General features: G+C 45.6%; 1 protein-coding gene across 1 annotated transcript in view; it reads left to right on the top strand.

Annotated features, from left to right (window-relative positions):
* SMIM33 (small integral membrane protein 33) overlaps window positions 1–20,592 on the top strand; it is a 69,754-nt gene extending 49,162 nt beyond the window's left edge. Inside the window, exon 2 of the transcript XR_014146752.1 lies at window positions 20,237–20,592. The gene's annotated coding sequence lies outside the window, so the exon portion shown is untranslated. The remainder of the gene's footprint in view (window positions 1–20,236) is intronic.
* The last annotated feature ends 2,700 nt before the right edge of the window (window positions 20,593–23,292 follow it).

The raw sequence follows: 23,292 nt of genomic DNA, 5'->3' as shown, positions 1-23,292 counted from the left end.
TCTGAAAGCACATATGTCAAAATGCCAACAGTGATTACTCTATGCAGTAGGAATGTAGGTGATTTTGGGGCGCCTGGGTGGCTCAGTCGTTAAGCGTCTGCCTTCGGCTCAGGTCATGGTCCCAGGGTCCTGGGATCGAGCCCCGCATCGGGCTCCCTACTCAGCCGGAAGCCTGCTTCTCCCTCTCCCACTTCCCCTGCTTGTGTTCCCTCTCTCGCTCGCTCTCTCTCTCTGTCAAATAAATAAATAAATAAAATCTTTAAAAAAAAAAAGGAATGTAGGTGATTTTTAGCATATTTTTCCATGTTTGCTCATTATGTTTTCTTGGGTTTCTTTTCCCAAATTGAACACGTATTGTTTGTTTCATGCTTGGAGTATGTCGTGAAAAGAAAAAAATCCCAGCATTGCCTCAGGAGCGAGGGGTAGGATTGCTGGTGAATATGTCAGGCCAGGCCCCACTGTCATGACACCCCCAGCGGGGGCATGGGCAGCGGGCATTACGCGACCGCACCAGGAATTAACTACATACAGATGTGGCGAGGGCTTCAGAGAACGCACTTCTGTTGCTGTTCTGAGGGGAGCCTGGAATACCCAAGTCTAGGCTTTCCTGAAGAAATGCCTTTTAAGCTGAGTTTGGAAGGAGCAAGGCAAGGGTGTTGGAGAGAAGGGCAGGTGTAGAACCTTCTGGCAGAGCATCACATGTAAAAGGGTGGGAAGGAGTTGGGTCCGTGGAGGAACAGAGAAATGGCTGGTGCGGCGGGAGCGTGTGAGCATGTTGGGGTTCTGTATCAGATTCTTAGGGCTGCTCTACAGAAGCCCTAGAAATGGGGTGGCTTAAAACAACAGAAATGTATTAAACAGAAAGTGACTCACAGCTCTGGAAGCAAGAAGTCTGCAGTCAAGGTATTCGCAGGGCCATGCTTCTTCTGAAGTCTCAAGAGAAGGATCTTCCCTGGCCTCTTCCCCTTGCTGGTGCCCTGAGGTGGTCCTTGGTTTACAGCTACAGCTGTGCAGTCTCGGCCTCTGTCACACAGCGTTCCTCAACTTTGCATCTCTGTCTCCACATGGCTTTTCCTCTTCTTATGAGGACACCCATCGTACTGGATCGGGGCGCACCCTAATGACTTCATCTTGATTATACCTGCAAAATCGCTACCTTCAAATAAGGTCACATTCACAGGTGCTGGGAGGTTAAGACTTCAACGTATCTTTTTAGGGGACGCAGTTCAACCCCTAAGAGGGTCTATGGTGTAGGAAGGGGATGAGGGAGTGGGTCTGTGACCAGGGCCTCAGAGCCGAGGGGCATCACAACAGCTGCGTGCCTGGGGTCTTCCTCAGCGCTCAGACGGACAGCTGGACTGACAGGCAAGGAACTTGAAGCTCTTCCAGACCAAACGCCTCGGTGTCCAAGGAGGAACCTAAGGGCCCCAGGGGGAGTTGAGGCCCAAGTTTCCGCCCCCGGCTCACAGGCTGCTTCCCTCGGGCCAGGGGAGCGTGATAGCTCTGCTCCATGGGTCAGCTTGCTGCCGGGGCCTCCTCCTCACTTGCTGGTAGTTGCTTCTTCCCTCCAGACACCCCACGAGTGCTTGTCGGCCGGCGCTACACATTTCCATTTCCAGCCCAGTCACAGCTCCCACGGGTCTCCCCTGAAACGCGTCATCAGTATTCCTGAGAGAGAAATAAACCCCTACACACTCATTTAGGGGACTTTGGGCCTGAGACAGAGTGTGAGTGGGGTTGGGAGACCTCTGGCCTCTGAGGAGCTGCCCTTTTGCCCACACAACCCCTTCCATGTTTACAGGTCCCTGATATTCATGTGTCAGGTCCCTGAATCCTGCTAGGACAGGATTTTGGGGGGGATTTAAGATCAGTTAACTATGGTATACCTGGGATCCAATCTCGCCTCTGCCTCTCCTAGCTATGTGACCCTGGCCCAGTTATTTAAATTCGTTGAGCCTTAGTTACAATGGGGATGGTAAGTAATAACTTTTATCATATCAGACTGTCAGGAGGATAAAAAGAAACATTGCACTTGTAGGCATGACTTGCTCTAGATGCTCAGTAATTACTCATTCTAACCACCGCCAGCAGCAGCAACAGCAACACTGAGAGTCACACTCTTGGAGTTGCCAGCTTCGATCACCTTGGCCTCTAAAATGGGCTCAAGACACAGATTTGATGTCTCATCCATGGGTGGCTCTGAGCCTGACCCCAGCCACTTCCTTCCATTGCCCAATCATGGAGCCCAATAGTGTGTCATGATCTTTCTTGGACAGGACAATATCCAAGTAGATGTGATAGAGAAGGAGAGGCTGGAAGATGCATGATTAGGGGTGGGGGAGCATAGGGAGTGAATAATGGACCCATGTCCTCCCAGAAGGAGGTATCCAGCAGGGCAAAGAGATCTAGTTGCTTTTTTGTTTGTTCGTTTATGCTAACAGCTTTATTGAGATATAATTTACATAACATACAACTCATATATTTAAAATGTACAATTCAGGGGTGCCTGGGTGGCACAATCCTTTGAGCATCCCAGTCTTCGTTTGGGCTCTGGTAGTGATCTTGGAGTTGTGAGATCAGGCCCAAGTCGGCGGGCTCTGTGCTCGGTGAGGAGTGTGCTTCTGATTCTCTTTCCCTCTCCCTCTGCCCCTCACACTCATGCTCTTTCTCTCTAAAATAAATAATTCGGGCGCCTGGGTGGCTCAGTTGTTAAGCGTCTGCCTTCGGCTCAGGTCATGATCCCAGGGTCCTGGGATCGAGTCCCACATCGGGCTCCCTGCTCGGCAAGAAGCCTGCTTCTCCCTCTCCCATTCCCCCTGCTTGTGTTTCTGCTCTCGTTATCTCTCTCTCTGTCAAATAAATAAATAAAATCTTTTAAAAAAAAAATAAATAAATAAAATAATTCAATCTTAAAAAAAGTAAAATTAGGGGCGCCTGGGTGGCTCAGTTGGTTAAGCGTCTGCCTTTGGCTCAGGTCATAATCCTGGAGTCTGGGGATGGAGCCCCACAAAGTTGGGCTCCTTGCTCAGCAGGGAGTCTGTTTCTCCTTCTCTCTCTGCCCCTCTCCCTGCTCCTTCTCGCTCTCTCTCTTTCTCAAATAAATGAATAAAATCTTTTAAAAAATAAAATGCATAATTCATTACTTTTTAATATATTCACAGAATTGTGCAACCATCACCACAATCAATTTTAGAACATTTTCATCACCCCCCCCAAAAAAACCCTGTAGCCATCACCACCCAGCCACCCTCACCCCAACCTCACCCCAGGTAATCACTAATTTACCTTCTGTCTCTACAGATGTGCCTATTCTGGACATTTCCTGTAAGTGAAATCAAACAATATGTTATTGCGTCGGTCTTCTTATGTTTTAAAGGTTCATCCACATTGTAGCATACATCCGTACTTCATTCCATTTTATTGCTAAATAATATCCTATTGTGTAACTATATTACATTTATTTATTCATTCATTAATTGAGGACATTTGAGTTGTTTCCATTTTTTGGCTATTATGAATAATGCTGCTATGAACTTTATGTGCAAATGTTTTGTGGACATACATTCTCATTTCTTTTGGGTGTATACCTAGGAGTGTGGTTGCTGGGTCATATGGTAACTCTATGTTTAATTTTTTGAAGAACCATCAGACTATTTTCCAAAGTGTCTGCACTATTTTACATCCCACCAGCATTGTAAGAGGGTTCTAATTTCTCTACATTCTAGCCTATACTTGTTTCTTATCTATCTTTTTTGATTGTAGCCATCCTAGTAGGTGTGAAGTAGTATCTCATTATGGTTTTGATTTACATTTCCCTGATGGCAAATGATGTTGAGCATCCTTTTATGTGCTTATTGCCATCATATATCTTTTGCAAGAATTGTCTATTCATATCCTGTGCCCATTCTTAAAATTGGGTTATTTGTCTTTTTCTTATTATAATAATAATTTATTATTATTATCATGAGTTCTTTTTATATTCTAGATACAAGTCCCTTATCAGATATGTGCTTTGCAAAAATTTCCCCCATTCTGTGGATTGTCTTTTCACTTTCCTTGTGGTGTCCTTTAAAGCACAAAAGTTATTAACTTTGGGGTGCCTGGGTGGCTCAGCTGTTAAGCGTCTGCCTTCGGCTCGGGTCGTGATCCCGAGGTCCTGAGATGGAGTCCCACATAGGGCTCCCTGCTCAGCAGGAAGCCTGCTTCTCCCTCTCCCACTCCCCCTGCTTGTGTTCCTGCTCTCGCTATCTCTCTTTCTGTCAAATAAATAAAATCTTTAACAACAACAACAAAATTTATTAACTTTGATGAGATCTAAATGTCTCTCTTTTCTTTTGTCTCTTGTCCTTTTGGTACTATATCTAAGAAGCTATCACCTCATCAAGGTCACAAAGATTCAAACCTATGTTTCCATCTAGAATTTAATAGTTTTGACTGTTACATTTAGGTCTTTGGTCCATTTTGAGTTTTTTGTATGTGGTATGACTTAGGGGTTCACATTCATTCTTTTGCATGTAGACATCCAGTTGTCCCAGCATCATTTGTTGAAAAGACTATCTTTCTCTGTTGAATCGTTTTAGCACTATTGTCAAAAGTCAACCAACTGGGGGGCGCCTGCGTGGCACAGTTGGTTGGATGGCCAGTTCTTGGTTTTGACTCCGGTCACGATATTGAAATGCAGCACCACATTGGGCTCTGCGCTTGTCACAGAATCTGCTTGGGATTCTCTTTCCCTCTCCCTCTGCCCCTCCTGTTCATTCTCTCGTTCTCTCTCAAATAAATAAATAAATCTTTTTAAAAAATCAACCAACTGAGAATGTGAGAGTTTATTTGTGAATTCTCAGTTCTTTTCCATTGATCTGTATGTCTATCTTTATGCCAGTCCATACCATATTGATTACTATAGTTTTGTAGTAAGTTTTGAAATCGGGAAGTGTGAGTCCTCCAACTTGGCTCTTCTTTTTCAAGATTGTTTTGGCTATTCTGGGTCCCATAAATTTCCATATGAATTTTGGGATCAGCTTATCAACTTCTGCAAGGATGCCAGCTAAAATTTTGACAGGGATTGCAATGAATCTAATAGAGTATCACCATCCTAACATAAGTCAAGTCCATAAACATGAGGTGTCTTTCCATTTACTGAGATCTTCTTTATTTCTTTTTAGCAATGTTTTATAGTGTATAGAGTATAAGTTTTACACTTCTTTTGTTAATTTATTCACAGGTATTTTTTGGATTTTTTATTGTGGTAAAATAAATATAACATAAAAATTGTCATTTTAACCATTTTAAGTGTAAAATTCGGTGACATTAATTACATTCACATTGTTGTACAATCACCCCACCACTACATATTTCTAACATTTTTCATCATCCCAAATAAGCTCTCTACCCATTAAGCAATAACTCCCTATTTTCTCTACGCCTCAGCCCCTGGTAACCTCTAATCTACTTTTTGTCTCTATGAATTTGCCCATTTTAGATATTTTATGTAAGTGAAATCATACAATATTTGTCCTTTTGTGTCTGGTTTATTTCACTTAGCATAATGTTTTCAAGGTTCATCCATATACAAGCATATATCAGACCTTGATTCTTTTCTATGGATCAGTAATATATTCATACATACACACACACACTACATTTTGTTTACTCATTCATCTTTTGATGGGTGCTTGGCTTGTTTCCACCCTTTAACTATTGTGAGTAATGCTGCTATGAACATTCTATGAACATATGCAAGTATCTGTTTGAATCCCTGATTTCAATTCTTTGGGGCATATACATAGAAGTGGAAATGTTGGGTCATATACTAATTCTATGTTTAACCTTTCGAGGAAACACCAAACTGTTTTCTATTCTGTTCTTTTTAATGCTATCATAAATGGAATTGTTTTCTTAATTTCACTAGATCTGTTGTTTTGTATCCTGCTTTTTAACTAAGGAACATATTATTAGGCATATTTGTAGGGCAATAAAAATAAAATCATAATTTTTGGTGTATTCCCAGTATTCTATAGCATAGAATTATGAATCATGATTGAAGCAGTCACCTATTATTGGGCATTTAGGTTCTTTTAAATTTTTCTCTACTCTAAGAAACTTTGCAATAAACTTAAGGAGGTGCATCTTTGCACACTCACTTTTCTGGTTATTAGGAGCAATTCTCAGAAGTAGGGTTGCTGGGTTAAAGATTATATGCATATTTCAAGCTTCTGATGAGTAGTCCCAAAAGGCTCAGTAGATGTATGCTGTTTGCTTTAGAAGCAAGATAGAGAAAAATGAGAAAATAGGAAACAACCCAAACTTTCAACACCACAGGATCAGTTCAAATAATGATGGTACATCCATAGAGTGGCAGGGTGGGCAGGTACACTTGCTGAGACTGAAGGACACTTAGAGTATGTTTTGAAGTCACAGAACTTGTCACAAAATAGTTCATATTAAGTAAGCTCTGGTGCCTCCATTCAAGGAAATACTCTATAGCTCTTTAAGAATTGAGGCAGCTTCCTATATGCTGATACGGAAATATCTGAGCAATAATATAGTGAGGTGAAAGAGCACACTGCAGAACAGTGAGTGTGGAAACCAAAGAGTAGCTCTGCTTATATATTTGTAATATGCAAGAAGATGGTGAAGGTGGTGAGCATCAGGGAGGGCAGCTGAGTGGCTGGGAGCAAGGCAACAAGGGAGACTCACTTGCAGCTGCATGTCATTTTGTGCTTTTGTACCTTTTAAATTTTATTTTGTGTGCATTATTACCTATTCCAACATTAAATAAAATAGCAGTAAACCACAGTACTTATATTATGATCCCATTTTTTTTGTTTAAAGTAGATGTATATCTTTGAGTGAGAAATATTCTGGTTGTAAATACAACAAAATGTTCATAATGGTTATTTTGGAAAGAGATTTGGGGTAACTGGAGGTTTAAAAACATATCTGCAAACCCTCTTATGCTGCCGGTGGGAATGCAAGCTGGTGCAGCCACTCTGGAAAACAGTATGGTGATTCCTCAAAAAGTTAAAAATAGAGCTACTCTACGATCCAGCAATCGCACTACCAGGTATTTACCCAAAGGATACAAATGTAGTGATCCGAAGCGGCACCTGCACCCCAACGTTTATAGCAGCAATGTCCACAATGGCCAAACTATGGAAAGAGCCAAGATGTCCATCCACAGATGAATGGATAAAGAAGATGTGGTATTTATATACAATGGAATATTACTCAACCATCAAAAAATGAAATCTTACCATTTGCAATGATGTGGGTGGAACTAGAAGGTATTATGCTAAGCAAAATAACTCAATCAGAGAAAGGCAATTATCATATGATTTCACTCATATGTGGAATTTAAGAAACAAAACAGAGGATCATAGGGGAAGAAAGGAAAAAATAAAATAAGATGAACCGAGGGTTGCTAGAGGGGGGTGGGGGATGGGGTAACTGGGTGATGGGCATTAAGGAAGGCACATGATGTAATGAGCACTGGGTGTTATATGCAACTGATGAATCACTGAACTCTACCTCTGAAACTACTAATACACTATTTGTTATTTAATTGAATCTACATAAAATAAAATTTTAAAAAACCAGATCAACAAATCTTTGATACTCCTCCCTTCAAAAGGTGGAGACTAATCCCCTCCCAAGTATAGGACTAATTGGATCACTCGTTCTGGGGACCGTCAGCCGCCCTGTCATAAGAGACTCATGCAGCTATGGAAAGGTCCGAGTTGTGAGCTTCAAGGCCTCCTACCAACCACCAGCAACATCTTGCCAGGCGTACAAATTAGCAACCTTGAAAGTGAAACTGCCAGCCCTGGTCAAGTCTTCAAATCACTGCAGCTCTGGCCGACAGCCTCATTGCAATCTCATGAGAAATTCTGAGCCAGAACCACCCAACTAAGCAACCCCAAAATTCTTGAATCTGAGAAACTCTGAGATAATCCGTGTTTGTTGTTTGAAGCCACTAAGTTTTGGGGTAATTTGTTACACAGCAATAGATATAATAACACAAGGTAATTTTGGATTTTCATTTTGTTTATTGTATTTAGAAATGTTTATTAAAATGAACACATATTGGGCGCCTGGGTAGCTCAGTTGGTTAAGCGACTGCCTTCGGCTCAGGTCATGATCCCGGAGTCCCGGGATCGAGTCCCGCATCGGGCTCCCTGCTCAGCAGGGAGTCTGCTTCTCCCTCTGACCCTCCTCCCTCTCATGCTCTCTGTCTCTCATTCTCTCTCTCGCAAATAAATAAAAAAAATCTTAAAAAAAATAAAATAAAATGAACACATATTGTGGGAGTAATCAAAACTGAGGAAGAAATGAGCCAGAGAACAATAAAAAAAACAGCTCAGTCTGAGGTTCATTAATTCAGCTGTGTGATCCTTAGATGGGGACGCTCTGGCTTTTTAGCAGTTTGAGTGAAGCATCCTTAAGGGCTTTAGAGGACTTCAGGTGCAGTTTGACTTGCCATCAAAAGGCCACTGCCTTCCTGGGCTGTGCTCATGGGAAGGTAGATCTGCATCATGGAAGGTGACCTTGTGGTTCCCCCACACCCCACATCAGACCAGATCTGGGCATTAGACACTGGTGTCTAGAAGCTGTTGAAGGCCTAGTAGTTGTCTCTTCCTTCTTTTGGGGGCCCTTTGTCTCATAGCTCCTTTCTCAGTTGTGCACTCCAACCAGACTGGGCCTTGTCAGCGTCCCAGAAAACTCCATGCTCTCTCTCACTGCCTAGATGGCTCTTCCTGTCCCCTGTTCTGTCCCCAACCCTCCCCCCTGCCACCCCATGATGCTATATTTCCCGACGAGCAGACTAAGCTCAGGACATGAGCAAAAACTCTCCCAATTTTTCTTTATTTTTAAAAAAGATTTATTTATTCATGGGACGCCTGGGTGGCTCAGTCAGTTAAGCGTCTTCCTTTGGCTCAGGTCATGATCCCAGGGTCCTGGGATCGAGTCTTACATCGGGCTCCTTGCTCAGGAGCCCGCTTCTCCCTTTCCCTCCGCCTGCCACTCCCCCTGCTTGTGCTCTCTCTCTCTCTGACAAATAAATAAAATCTTTAAACAAAAAAAGATTTATTTATTCATTTGAGAGAGAGAGAGAGAGAGAGAGAGCATGAGCCGGGGGAGGGGCAGACAGAGAGAATCTCAAGCAGACTCCCGATGAGCATGGATCCGGACATGGGGCTCAATCCCATGACCCCCAGATCACGACCCAAGTCTAAATCAAGAGTCAGACACCCAACCAACTAAAGCATCCAGGCACCTCCCTAATTTTTCTTTAAAACTTCGGCGTTTGAACAGCCTTGTAGCTGCTCACCTGACCACAAGGAGATCTCCCCAGGAAGTCTTCCCAGACCTCATGCTGGGTAAGAGCCTTGCCTCCTGCTCTGTGTCAGTCCAGATCTTTCCTATTTGGCCTTGTGCATGCTTTATTGTTACTGCTGGTTGGTTGCTGGTTTCTATAAGACTATATGCCATGGAGGGCAGCATCAACCTTGCTTGTTCTCTGCTGTGGCCCCAAGGCCTGACACACAGTAAATGCTCTGTATAGAGTCATGAACAATAAACAAACAAACTCAGGAGACCTGAGCAATCTCTCCAAATGTCTGAAGGGCTGTATGAGGGAGAAGAGCCTTCCTCTTTGTAACCACAGAAGGCAGAACTAAGACAAATCAAAGTGTCAGGTTTTGGTTCTAAACCAGGAAGAATCTTCTAATAATATAGGCTGCCTATGAGGTAGTGAGCTGTGATCACCAAAGGAGTTTACAAGAAGCATGGTAGGCTCTCTGTGAGGGATGGGCTGCAGAATTTGTGAGTCCCCAAGGTCCCAGGCAAGATGGGCTTTGAGGAAGTCATGAGGGTGTCTTTTGGTGGGGGAGGGGCAAGGAGGTAAATTTGTTTTTTCCACTTGAGGAACTTGCTTGTGATTCAGACTGACTGAGCACAGCTGGTCAAGTTCAGCCACCCACACTTCCTCTTCCCAACCCATCTCTTCTCTGCCCAGGAGAGGAGGTATGGTTGGCACTGGTGACACCTGGTGGCCATTTGGACTAGCAGAGAAGCAGCCCTACCACCTACTGGTCCATTTGGTTCGTGGCTATATCCCAGGGCCTACTACAATGCTTGGTACACAGGAGGCCCTCACCTTTGAGGAATGAATGAATGAATGAATGAATGAGTGAGTGAATACAGATGGTAAAGAAGAGGAGGAAGAAGAGATACTGCCTCGATGGGCCTGGAGACTAATCAAGAGGACCAACCAAAACTGTAGGAGAGGGCTGGACAATTCATCCGCTCAGGGATAGACAGACAGAAGGGCATCTCATCTCTCTCCTTCCTCCCTCCTCCGTGTCTGTCCTGTCCTAGGGGCACATGCGAAGGGGGGGGGAAGGGCTATTTTAGGAAAAGGCTAAAGTTAACTAAAAGCTGTTCCTGCATCTGAGCTTAATTGTGCTCTAGAGCTATGAATAGAGACCTATGGGCTGGGTTAGAAGTGCCTGAGTAAGGCTCCTTTCAAAGAGAGGACTTTGAGGCCCAGAGAGAGCAGGAACCTGCCTAAGGCCCCCAACCAGATTGTAGCAGGGCCAGGACCCCCAGCTTCGGTTCTTTAGGTCAAAACATAGCATTTGACCCCCTAAGATAGAAACGGGAAGGGAGCCGTTGGTGTGGAGCCTAGAGGAACAAGTACAAGCAACTTAGCCTGGCCAGCAGGGCTCACCAGCCACGGGTGGCTCCCCCAGCATGCATCTTCCCTTCCGGCTGAAGAGCTGGGGCACTGTCTCTACCCCAAACTGAAGGGGTATTCCCTCCCAACTCACTCAGAGCCCACCTCTCAGCCACTCTGCTTCATACCCATCGCTTCAACTGTATGGACAGGCTTCAATTCCCGGAGCCACATTTTCCTCATTTGCAAAGGGATTGTTGAAGGTGTGAGACAGGCTGCATGTCAAATGCTTAGAGCAGTGCCAGCGTATGGTAGGCATTCAATAAGAATCAGGGGGGTGGGCCTGGGTGGCTCAGTCGGTTAAGCCTCCGACCCTTTGATTGCCGCTCAGTGTGTGATCTAGGCTTATGAGATCAAGCCCCGTGTTGGGCTCCTCCCTCAGTGGGGAATCTGCTTGTCCCTCTCCCTCTGCTCCTCCCCCAACTCATGCATGCTCTCTCTCATAAATAAATAAATAAATAAATAAATAAATAAATAAAATCTTAAAAATAAAAGAATCAGGGGTGCCTGCATGGCTCAGTCGGTTGACTGTCCGACTTTTGATTTCGGCTCTGGTCATGATCTCAGGGTCATGAGATGGAGCCCCGAATCAGGATCTGCACTGGGCTTGGAGTCTGCTTGGGATTCTCTTTCTCCCTCTCCTTCTGCCCCCACTCCCCTCTCACTTGCTCTCTCTCTCTAAAAAAAAAAAAAAAAAAGAATCCCGGCAGCTATTACCATCGCTGTAGACCCAATACAAGTCCTTCCCACGACCCCCATCTAGATGGAGACATCTTTGAGGGCAGTGGTATAAGGATTTTTTTTTTTTAAGATTTTACTTGTTTATTTTTGTGAGAGAGCGAGAGAGAGCATGCATGGGGGGGGCGGGGCGGAGGGAGAAGCAGACTCCCTGCTGAGCAGGGAGCCCAATGTGGGACTTGATCCCAGCACCCTGGAATCAGGACCTGAGTCGAAGGCAGACGATCAGTTGAGCCCCCCGGGCCCCTGGGAGCATCAGTTAGAGTACCTTGACTCTGTATCCAGAGGAGCCTCAGGACACAGCAGTGGTCTGTGTTGACTCTACAGGGCAACTGCTGGCTGGTTTCCTTTAGTGCCTTCCTTAGAGGTTGGACAGGGGGTGGCCCTGCTGTCTGAGGCTGGCTCTCTGGCTTTCCATTCCTTGCGGCTGCAGTGAATCATTTGTATGGAGTGGGCTTGGGATCTCTCCAATAGGCCAAAAAACAGAGAGACGGGGTGCTGCCAGGAGTACAAAGATGCCATCCCCAGATGACCTGGAGGGGAAAGGGGGACTCAAAACCCTCAGCAGAGGAGGAGGGATAGGTCCATGAGGCCACAGAGAAGAAAGCCGATATATAGGCACAGATTCTCTTTGGCTTCCTTGGGAGGCGTGTGTCCCTGCACCAGACCCCTGTGGGTAGTAGTGTGAGGGGAACTGGAAGGGCCCACTGCTGCCCAATCATTCCCTCTCCTCCATCCTCAGGGCTCCTTTATTCTGGGTTGGTCTTCTTTCTCATGCCATCATGCCAGGTCCTAGAGTTACCCTGAGCTTGGAATATTCCCAGACATTCATTCACTCAATAGTCAACAAGTATTTATTGAGCCCCTTCTCTGCCAGTCACCTTGCCATTGGAGCTTACGTTGTGATTGGAGGGTCAGACAAAGGAGCAGACAGACAAAACTCCACTTAGTAAGTGCTGTTTTAGGAGAAAGCCCAGGGCTTGCAGAAGGCAGGAGAGAGGTGGCTTTTAAACTCGATCTGAAGGAAATGGGTGGGGTATAGTCTCTAGGCGGGGGGGATTGTGCGTGCAGGCCAGGGGGGAAAGAGCCCTGGCATTTCTCAGGAGCTGCAAGAAGTGAGTCTCAACCACAGGAGACCTGTTAAACATGGGTACCACTTCCAGGGCCCGGGGTGGGGACCCCGAATCAGCACAGTTAACAAGCCCCACTAGTGATTTTGATATAGGTGGGACTGTGGCTCAACATGTGAGAAAGGCATTATGAAAGATGGGCTGGAGGTCACAGGGGCCACGCTGTGAAAGGTTGGTAGGTCGGACGGCGTTTGGTCTTTATACCAAAGGAACAGGAAAGCCACTGAAGAACGTTCATCCTGGGAACACCAGAATCTTTAGGAAGACCCCTCTGCAATGTGGAAAATGGGTGGAAGAGTGCTGTACTGCTGGCTGATGTGGCCTTCCAGCCTGGAGTGGATGTTGGCCTGAGTCAAGAAAGAGGCAGTGGGGACAGAGAAGAAGCCGGACTTGGGAGAGGAGGTGCCACTGGAGCATCCACAGGACCCCGTGATGAGACAAGAGAAGGAAAGCAGCCAGAAGGCAGGGGAATGTGTGGGAGAAACCAAAATCGGGTAAGGGAAGTTGGAGGAGTGTGAAGCAGGGAGGAAGGGATCCAATGTGGAATCTGAGGGGTGAGAGGGACAGACCTGTGGCCGTGCCTGCTGCCCAAGGACGCACAGGATAGGGGTGGGGACGACACATCCGGAACCGGAGTCGGACGGCCCCACGCTCCGGCGCGCGGAGTCCACAGTTGGACAGCGGTGACAGAGGTCCAGACTGCAGCTGGTTCCAAACCCTTCCTCTGTCCCTTTGGTACCCCCCCCCCCGCCCCCGCCAGCTTCTGCCATTCCCGGCAGGCCTCAGGGCGGTGACCTCATGATGCTCGGGTGCCAAGGCCCGCGCCTCCGCTAGATGGCACTGCTCCCGACAGTCCTCGGCCCCGCCAGCAGCGCTCGGCTCTCGGGGGAGGACCGGGAAGACCCGCCCGGCCTGCCGGCCACCACTCCGGCTCCGGCTCCGGCTCCGGCTCCGCTTGGGCAACAGGTCCGGCCCTGTCCCGGCGGGGCCGTCATTCTCGGAGCCGGGGCCACTGCCTGGCTGCCTCTGGCCCGCGCCACCGCGCTTTTGCCCAGAGAGTCTGCGTTTTTGCACGCTTCTGGGGTGCGCAGGGCCGAAAGCTTGGCTCCATCCCCGAGAGGGCTGTCATCCTCACACCCACATCCAGGCAGTCCTGGAGTCTGGCTGGCCTTTCTGCACTCTCCAGAACCCTTCCCTGAACCCTGCGCTCTCTCAGGTCCGCCAGCGCGTAAGTAAAGGAATGGACTCCAGAATCAACACCTAACTCTGACCTTGAGGAAACAATCTTCTCTTGCTCCAGTTTCCCTTCGGATTAGATGGAAATGGTAATACCACTCATAAGATTGTTAGGAGGACTAAATTAATCATCTTTTTCACTATAAAGCAAGTGGTCAATACGTATCAGCTATCTGAACATTTCTCTTTCTGTTGCTGGAATACAGTCACTGACCCAGACTTTTCAATGGCTTCTGACTGCCCTCGGGATCCAGTCCAAACCTTTAGCTTGGCCTGCAAGGACATTTCAGTCTCATTTCCTGTCATTTCCCATCTCTTCCTCCCCCACATCTTTTGTTGGTTTTTTCATAGACTTCTCTGTGCCTTGACCTGAATACCCTTTCCCATTTTCTCTCCTCACTTTTGAGTCCCATCTCAAAAGCCTACCTGTCAAACTCCCCAACGATTCCAAAGTTTTAAGATGCCCAGAACTGGCATTATCAGAAACAAAATGGAAAGACTGAGGAACAATATGTCACAATTATGAATATGTTTGAGAACTCTGTGCTTAGTTACAGGGACAGAAATAGCTGGGGAGATGATTGAGCTGGGATATTAAAAGAGAAGAGGATCAGGGAGTGAGGAGCAAAGAAAAAGAGTTTCCCTCATCGTTTAGCTCAACAGGTGCCCAGGTCCTGAGGAGACCATTCCCCCCTCCGCCGCCAAGGAACCAGATCAGGTCTCCAGACAGAACCGGTTTACAGGTTCTTGGAGGCTATTGCTGCACACCTATTTGAGCAACTTTTCTGGATGTGGGAATGGATGCCACTGAGTCACCTGCCCATTGGCATCTGGTCCCCTGAAAACCAGAGGCAAGCATATGTGAGGAGACCAACCGGATCTGGGACCATGTGAGCTGATGGAGGTCTGAATCGACAGTCTCTGCGAGTAATCTGGACCCCAGCAGACTCCTTAAATAACATGATATGCCCATATTCACGCCCAATGTCCTTCAGCACTCTCGCACCAATCAGGTCATCCCAAGCCTCCACTGAACTGGCCAATCTCACAGAGGTGAAGGACGTGCAGTATTAAACTCCTTCCCAACCATCTGAGTCTTTCCCCAGGACTTACAAATATGTGTTCTAGACCTTGGGCTGAGCAATGCTCGATAGGTGGGACAGATAGAACAATGTTCTTCTTGCCGTCTTGGGACTCACAGTCTAATGACAGAGATGAGTCAGTCATCAGGACAAGATGTGACAAGTCTGAGAGGATTATGTGAACTAGGGACCGGCAATGTGGTGCAGTGCTTAGAGGCCGAAACCGGCATCAGATGATACTATGAAAGTGCTTAGTGCTAAACATGACATGCAGGGAGTAATCAGAAAATACTTACTCAAGAGGCTGTTGAAGATGCAGAAGTCTAGCATCCAGCTTATCCTCTAAGCCTTCTGCAGGCTCCCCAACAAATACCCAACAAATATGAACTACCCCCATTCGATCTCTATAGTCATCATTCACAGCACCCCTGAGTAGAAATGAGCATCCCCCTCTCCCCTTCACAGATAGCCTGGGTTCATCACCTAAACAGAGGACAATGGAGGGGGGACAACAATGGGAGAAAGATCGAGGGAGGGGCTGCACCTCTGGAGGAGGTAGCTCAGACCTTTAGGTTGCCAGTGAACAACAAAGGGCCCTTTGAATGGAAGGCAGCTCCTGGAGGACTTGTCTTGGAGGTCCATTTGCATGAGAATGAGAAAGCATCAATTATTCCAATCAGAAAAAGAGAAGTGCCCTCCTTGGCCCTGCCTGGTGGTGTCCCCAACTCTCCAGATCACCAAACACACAACTGCTGATGCCAAAGAGTATCAAAAAGGGACCACAGAAGTGCTTGGGTCTTCTTTGTTGCTACTGCTTCTCCTTTGACCCAAACTTTTAGATCTGCTGGGGTTTCTTATTCTGGAGTTCATTGGGCCACAGGGAGCCGGGAATCCATCCGGCCCCTATATCCAGGGGCTAACTATAAAGCCAGTCCTTCAACTCCCATCTCTACTCAAGTTTTGCCAAATGTGGGCTTTTCTTTCTCATTACAGGATACATATACGCTCGGTTGCAAATAAATTAGAAACTACAAGTAAGCAACAAAAAGAAATATTTCATATAAATTTTATCATTTCCCTCAAAAATATGAAAAGTTAAACAAAACATACTCTGGACACTTGCTCCTAGCTCTAAAACCTTCTTCTGCAGCACAAATTGTGATGGCTATAGACTGTTGTGGTAGAGATAGATGTGTGTGTGTGTGTGGCCAATCATCTATCATTAGACACAGAGCTTGTTTCTGCTTATAAAGAACACGAGAGGACCATCCTTATAACAAAATCCTTGCGAGGTTCCTTAGTTATTTCAAGGTACATTTCTAGGTGTGGATTTGTTGGGTCAAAGGGAGTCCATTTTTAACTATATTGCCAAAATACAGATAGGCCTATTTAGTGTCAGATTTTAGGAGTCAATGGCACCTGGGTGGCTCAGTCGGCTAAGCGTCTGCCTTCGGCTCAGGTCACGATGTCAGGGTCCTGGGATCGAGTCCTGCATTGGGCTTCCTGCTCAGCGGGGAGCCTGCTTCTTCCTCTCCCATTGCCCCTCCCCCTATTTGTGCATGCTCTCTCTCTCTCTCTCAAATAAATAAATTAAATCTTAAAAAAAAAAGAGATTTTAGGAGTCAAGTTAGGAGATAAACCTGGTGGTTGGTGGAGAGGGGTGGGCAGGAGGAGAGGAAGCCAGCCTGGGTTTGCAGCTATTCCTAGGGAGCCCTGGGATGTGAAGCTAGAAAATATTTCATATAAATATGGAACCAGTTAGCTCCCCTACTCCAACTTCCCTGTATGTTGTCTCAGTTCCCCACCAACCAGGGCCTCCCAAGGGATCCTTAGGAGGGGAGGGAAACCTATCCCTGGGGAATGGGAGATTAGAGCCAGTGGTACTAAACTGATGACCTAAACTATTCTGCTTTTCCTCGGGATTTCATTTTAGACATTGTACTAAATGATTTACAGGCATTATATGATTCAATTCTCACCAAAGCCTGAGGAGGTAGGTATTATCTTTATTCCCAGTGTATGGATAAGGACACTGAGGCACAGAGGAGCCAAGTGATTTGATTAAGGACATAGAGCTAGCCAGAGGTGAGCAAGAGCTCTGAAGATAAGAAGCTTCCCCCACGCTCAGCCCTGTTGGGTGGGCTGCCTGGGATGGATCCAGACTTGGCCACCCTGGGAAGGAGGAACTTGGCAAAAGAGGGCTTGAAGCTTCAGCCTAGGCCACCTCCCAACCTTCTCCAGGAGCTGACCCTGTGATGAGTGAGGCTTACTCATCTGGCACTGGTGACATTTGACCTTTAGGTGGATTGGCTAGCTCTAGAAAGGATGGAGGGGTAGCTGGATTAGAAGGGATTGGGGAATTAATCCCTTTGTGTCCCTAGGAGGGTCTTGAATAACTGGAGAGACAATGATTGACGATGGGGGCTATTGAAAATCCCAGTGGGTGGACCAGAGGTGAGAGAGGCCTGGGAAAAACTCCTGATACAAGGAGGTCAGGGGAATATGAATTACCAGCAGGAAGATTTGGAAGTACAGCTGGCTTGGAGGCAGAAAGCACTGGTTACAGAGTCCCCTCCTGGGCTTTCGATGCCAGCCCAGCCCTTTGGGAGCCTTGTCACTTGGAGTGGTTAAGGACCCTAAGCCTTTTTTTCCCCTTGCCTGTAACAGTATCTTCTGCCCAACATAGTTGTGAGGGGTTTGGTGTCTAATAAGCACGCAATAAAGGCTAGCTATTTTTATTACCAAGTGTTGAAGATCTGGTATTGTGTGTGGTAAGGAACCATAGTTATGCATTACTTGGCCATCTCTGAAGGCCCAGCCTGGATACTCCCTCAAAGGAGGCCTGAGGATCCTAAATGTGAAATCCCCTTAGGAGGCTCCAAACCCCTGTACCCTAGCCAGGAGGACCTTTATGATGATCATTAAACCCTAGGCAGAGGCCCAGTTCCAAACTTAGCCCAATCACCCTACTGTCTCCTTCTCTGGAAGGGGTCAACAGTCCCCCTGGGCCTTCGCAGGAGAAGTATAAAGATCTAGGTGGATGGGATGCCTGGGTGGCTCAGCTGGTTAAGCGACTGCCTTCAGCTCAGGTCATGATCCTGGAGTCCCGGGATCGAGTCCCGCATCGGGCTCTCTGCTCGGCGGGGAGTCTGCTTCTCCCTCTGACCCTCCCCTCTCTCGTGTGCGCTCTCTCTCACTCATTCTCTCTCTCTCAAATAAATAAATAAATAAAATCTTAAAAAAAAAAAAGATCTGGGTGGAAAGAGGTGAGAAAACCACACTCTCAAGCTGGGCCAGGTGAGAATGCACCCCCCCCAAACTCCCTACCTCCGGATGCCAGCAGACAGCACCTGGGTCTCCAGAGATAGGTGCAGAGTCAAGAAAGAGTGGCCGGTGCCCCCACTCCCATCCCCTTTGCTGCCTTCTCTCCACCACAGAGTTTGACTGACTGTGCCTGGAACCAGGTGGAAAAAGCAAAAGCTACGGAGGGCCTTAAAAATGACATCCTCTTGGGGTGCCTGGGCGGCTCAGTCGTTAAGCATCTGCCTTCAGCTCGGGTCATGATCCTAGGGTCCTGGGATCAAGCCCCACATGGGGCTCCCTGCTCAGTGAGGAACCTGCTTCTCCCTCTGCCTGCCGCTCCCCCTGCTTGTGCTGTCTCTCTCTCTCTCTGACAAACAAATAAATAAAATCTTTAAAAAAAAATGACATCCCCTCACTACAGAACTCAAACAAGTGAGCTGACCAGGCTGTAGAAACCATTGAGATTAGACTGCAAGAGGGATTTTGTTTCCCTCCCATCATCCATGTTAAGTGATACTGTTAGGGGAGGGTGTGGCTCACGAGGGGACACCGCACATGCGCGTGCGCACGCGCGCACGCGCGCGCACACACACACACACACACACACACGCTTGACTTCTGATCTGGCTTTAGTGTCAGCAGCTGGCCACACCGATCTTGCTCTGGTCGCCCTCAGTTCGGCCACCCATTCCCAGGAGCCTGGCAGTATTTGGAGGGACGGGGTACTCCCAAAGGGCAATCTGGTTGCAGGCTGTGGTCTGCAAGATGACGAAAAGGCCTTTGGGGGAACACAAGAAGAGCTGGAACAGAGCAGATGCTTGTTCTGGGACTTTTGAACCATGGAAGCTAGTGCTGCAGAAGGAGAGGCCACAGCTATTTCCCCCTGACTCACAGGCCTTTGTGTATGCTTTCCCTCCACCTGGAAAGGCGGCCTCTCTTCACCCAGGCCAGGTTACCTCCTACCTCTAATTTGGGTTTCAGATGCGACGTCTTCCCTTCCAAGACGCCTCTGAAACCCACAAGCTGGATTAGGACCCCTGCATTGTGCCACATAGGTCCCTGTGCCTATCCCTACCAAAGCCTTAGTTTCTTCATCTGGAAACTGTTTACTCATCCATAAAATAAAAATAGTATTCCCTTCATAGGGTAGTCAAGAGAATTTTAATGAGGCAAACCTTAGAGTCAGGGTGCAGTAAAAACGATTGCTATTTCTGCTGATGCTCTAGAGTTTATCCCACAGGATTAAAATCTCTTATGTATTTGTCTCAGGATTATAATTGCCCTATATATCATGGTCCCACTTAACCATGAGCATCTTTAGGTCAGTCTTATTCATTGTATCCCAAGGCCCAGGTACAATGCTTGGAACACAGGAGACGCCCATTTGTTCATTTACTCATTCATTTATTCATTCATGGAACGAATATTTATTGACCCATCACCTGATATGTGCCAGGCACAGTTCAGGCATTCTTAAATGCTCAGGAACTATTCGTTGAAAGAATGACAGAAAACTGAGCCACCCTTGAAAAAAATCATCCTCCATTTCAGGGTGGGGTGGTAGGATTCAGAATCTCCACTCAATTTCCTAATGTCAAATATTCACTGGGGGGATATTTCCCAGCCTTTGTGCTTTGGCCTTCCTTCTCAAGCACACCTGAAGCCAACAGAAAGCCGTGGCTACAAAACTTGCAAAAATGTAGCTCAGTGGGCAAAAGCACCATCTCTGGAGTCAGATAGACCTGGGTCTAATCCCAGCCACACGACTCCCTAGCTCTGTGGCCTTGGGCGTGTTACTAAAGCACCCCCTCCCTCCCCGCTTCATTTCCTCATCTGTTACCTGAGGAACATAACAGTAGAGAGATAATGATCTGCATAAGGTGCCAAAGCAAAGTGTCTGGCATTCTTGGTCAGTGTTCAATAAATGAGATTATTCAGGTTCTTGTTGTTAGAAGAGAAGGAGGGTGAGTTGGGACTAAAAGCTTTATTATCTTTGTATCTCTTTGCAGGGGATTGATTATTCAGGAGCAGGATTGGATGCCGTAATCAAGGGAGAGTGACTTCAATGGGTTGCTTCAATATGGCTTGACGATAGAGGATGATAAAGGTCTAGGGGAGATCAGCTGAGCTTTAGAACCAATTACTAGGTGTTCTTGGGCAGGATCAAGTGTCTGTCTATAACCCAATTACCCTGAGCTGTTTGGGCTATTTGTATGAAGATGGCATGCACAGTTGCTGAGGTCAGATGAAAAATTTGGGGAAGTATTTTTAACATGTATAAAAAAGGTTTAATCTTTTTTTATGTAAAAAGAGCTCTTATAAGCCCTGAAAATTCACAAATAAAAAAATACAGTTAGCCAATAAATATGTGAAAAGGTGTCCAATTTAATGATAATTAAATAAATGTAAATGGAAACAACTTTTCACTTCATACATGGTAAAGAATAAAAGGACAAACAATACAATTTTAAAAATGAGTGAAGGACTTGAATAGATATTTCTCCAAAGAAGATATACGAATAGCCAATAAGCACATGAAAAGATGTTCAACGTTATTAACCATCAGGGAAATGCAAATCAAGACCACAATGAGATACCACGTACTCGGATGACTATAAATATATATATATAAAATATATATATTTTTTTAAGTAGGCTTTATGCCCAATGTGGGGCTTGAAATCATGACCCTGAGATTAAGAGTAGCATACTGTACCGACTAAGCCAGCCAGGCATCCCTATAATAATAATAATTAAAAAAAAAACAGGGGGACGCCTGGGTGGCTCAGATGGTTAAGTGTCTGCCTTCAGCTCAGGTCATGATCCCAGGGTCCTGGGATCGAGTCCCGCATCAGGCTCCCTGCTCAGCGGGGAGCCTGCTTCTCCCTCTGCCTCTCTCTCTCTCCCCGTCTCTTATGAATAAATAAATAAAATCTTAAAAAAAAAAAAAACAAAACAGGGGCGCCTGGGTGGCTCAGTTGGTTAAGCATCTGCTTTTGGCTCAGGTCTTGTCCTGGGATCAAGCCCCACATTGGGCTCCCTGCTCAGCAGGGAGTCTGCTTCTCTTTCTGCCTCTCTGCCCCACCACTCCCCCGGTTTGTGATCCCTCTCTCCCTCACTGTCTCTCTCAAATAAATAAATAAAATCTTTTAAAAATAAATAAAAAATTAAAAAGAAAGATAATAATAAGGATTGGTGACAATGTGGAGAAACTAGAATCCTCATACACTGCTGGTGGGAATGTAAAATGGTACAGCTGCTTTGGAAAACAGTTGATCAATTTCTCAAAATGTTAAATATAGAATTTTCATAGGACACAGCAATTCTACCTCCAGCAATCTACCCAGGAGAAATGAAACCATAAGTCCACACAGGTTTGGCATGTGAATGTTCATAACAGTGTTCCTCACAAGAGCCAAAAAGTGGAAACAGAATTTATGTTGTTTATTAAACAATTTATTAAACAACTGATGAATGCATAAACAAAATGTGGCATATCTATACAATGGAATACTATTTAGCAATAAACAGGAACAAAATACTGATATATGCTACAACATGGATGAACTTCAAAAACATTATGCTCAGCAAAAGAAACCAGACACAAAAGAACATATGTTCTATGATTCCATCTATGTGAAATGTCTAGAAAAGGCAAATCTATGGAGATAGGAAGTAGACTCATGGTTACCTAGGGCTGGGAGTACGATTAAGGAGTGACTAGATATGGGATGATAAAAGAATTCTAAAATTAGTTCCTGGGGTGTTTGCATAATTCTATAAATATACTAAAAATCAGTCTTGTACTCTTGAAATGAGTGAATTTGATGGTGTATAACTTATATTGCTGTAAACTTAAAAAAAAAAAAGAAAAAGATTGCTAATGACCAACATATTATTGGAGGTGTTAGGAAACAGATAACCTCAAGGATTTTTCTAGAGAACAATCTCCCCATATATACAAAAATCTAAAACATGCACATCCTTCCACCTAGCACTTTCACTTCTAGGAATTTATTCTAAGGAAATAGTCAGTTACTTGGGCAGAGACATTTGTACAAGGATATTTCCTGAGGTATTGTTTAGTATATTAAATATTTGGAGACAATCCAAACGTCCTCTAATAGATAATTGACTAAATAAATATGGAAGGTTAGGCAGCTCTTAAAGAGCATGAAGTAGGTCTTCATGTATTGACATGAAAATACATTTATTGGGGGCACCTGGGTGGCTCAGTCTGTTAAGCGTCTGCCTTCAGGTCAGGTCATGATCCTAGGGTCCTGGGATCAAGCCCCGCATCGGGCTCCCTACTCAGTGGGAAGCCTGCTTCTCCCTCTGCCTGCAGCTCCCCCTGCTTGTGCTCTCTCTCTGTCAAATAAATAAATAAAATCTTAAAAAAATATATGTCTATTGATATGTATTTTTATTATTATGGAAAATTTTCAACATTGACAAAGGTAGAAAACAGATTATAATGAGCCCTTCAACAATTACTTGTTCAACAGCTTTCAACAATTACTGTGTTATAGGAAGTCTTGTCTCATTTGCACTCCCACTTGCTTATTTCTTGTATTATTTTGCAGCAAATCCCAGACATCATTTCATCTGTAAGTATTTCGGTATGTATCTCTGAAAGAAATGACTCTAACAAAAAAAATCACCCCAGGGGCACCTGGCTGGCTCAGTCGGTAGAGCATGCAACTCTTGATCTCTGGGTTGTGAGTTCGAGCCCCACACTGGGTATAGAAATTACTTAAAAATAAAGTCTTGGGTGCCTGGGTGGCTCAGTCATTAAGCATCTGCCTTCGGCTCAGTCATGATCCCAGCATCCTGGGATCGAGCCCAGTATCAGGATCCCTGCTCCGCAGGAAGCCTGCTTCTCCCTCTCCTGCTCCCCCTGCTTGTGTTCCCTCTCTCACTGTCTCTCTGTCAAATAAATAAATAAAATCTTTAAAAAAAAAATAAAGTCTTTTAAAAAAATCACCACAGTATTCTCACACTTTAAAAAATAGTTATAAATCTTTAATATCCTCAAATATCTAGTCAGTGTTCAAATTTCCAATTT

Source organism: Leptonychotes weddellii, chromosome 7, assembly GCF_054177405.1.
Source record: "Leptonychotes weddellii isolate Sample4059 chromosome 7, ASM5417740v2, whole genome shotgun sequence".
In the NCBI taxonomy this organism is placed as follows: Eukaryota; Metazoa; Chordata; class Mammalia; order Carnivora; family Phocidae; genus Leptonychotes; species Leptonychotes weddellii.
This window is presented reverse-complemented; position numbering and strand designations above follow the sequence as displayed.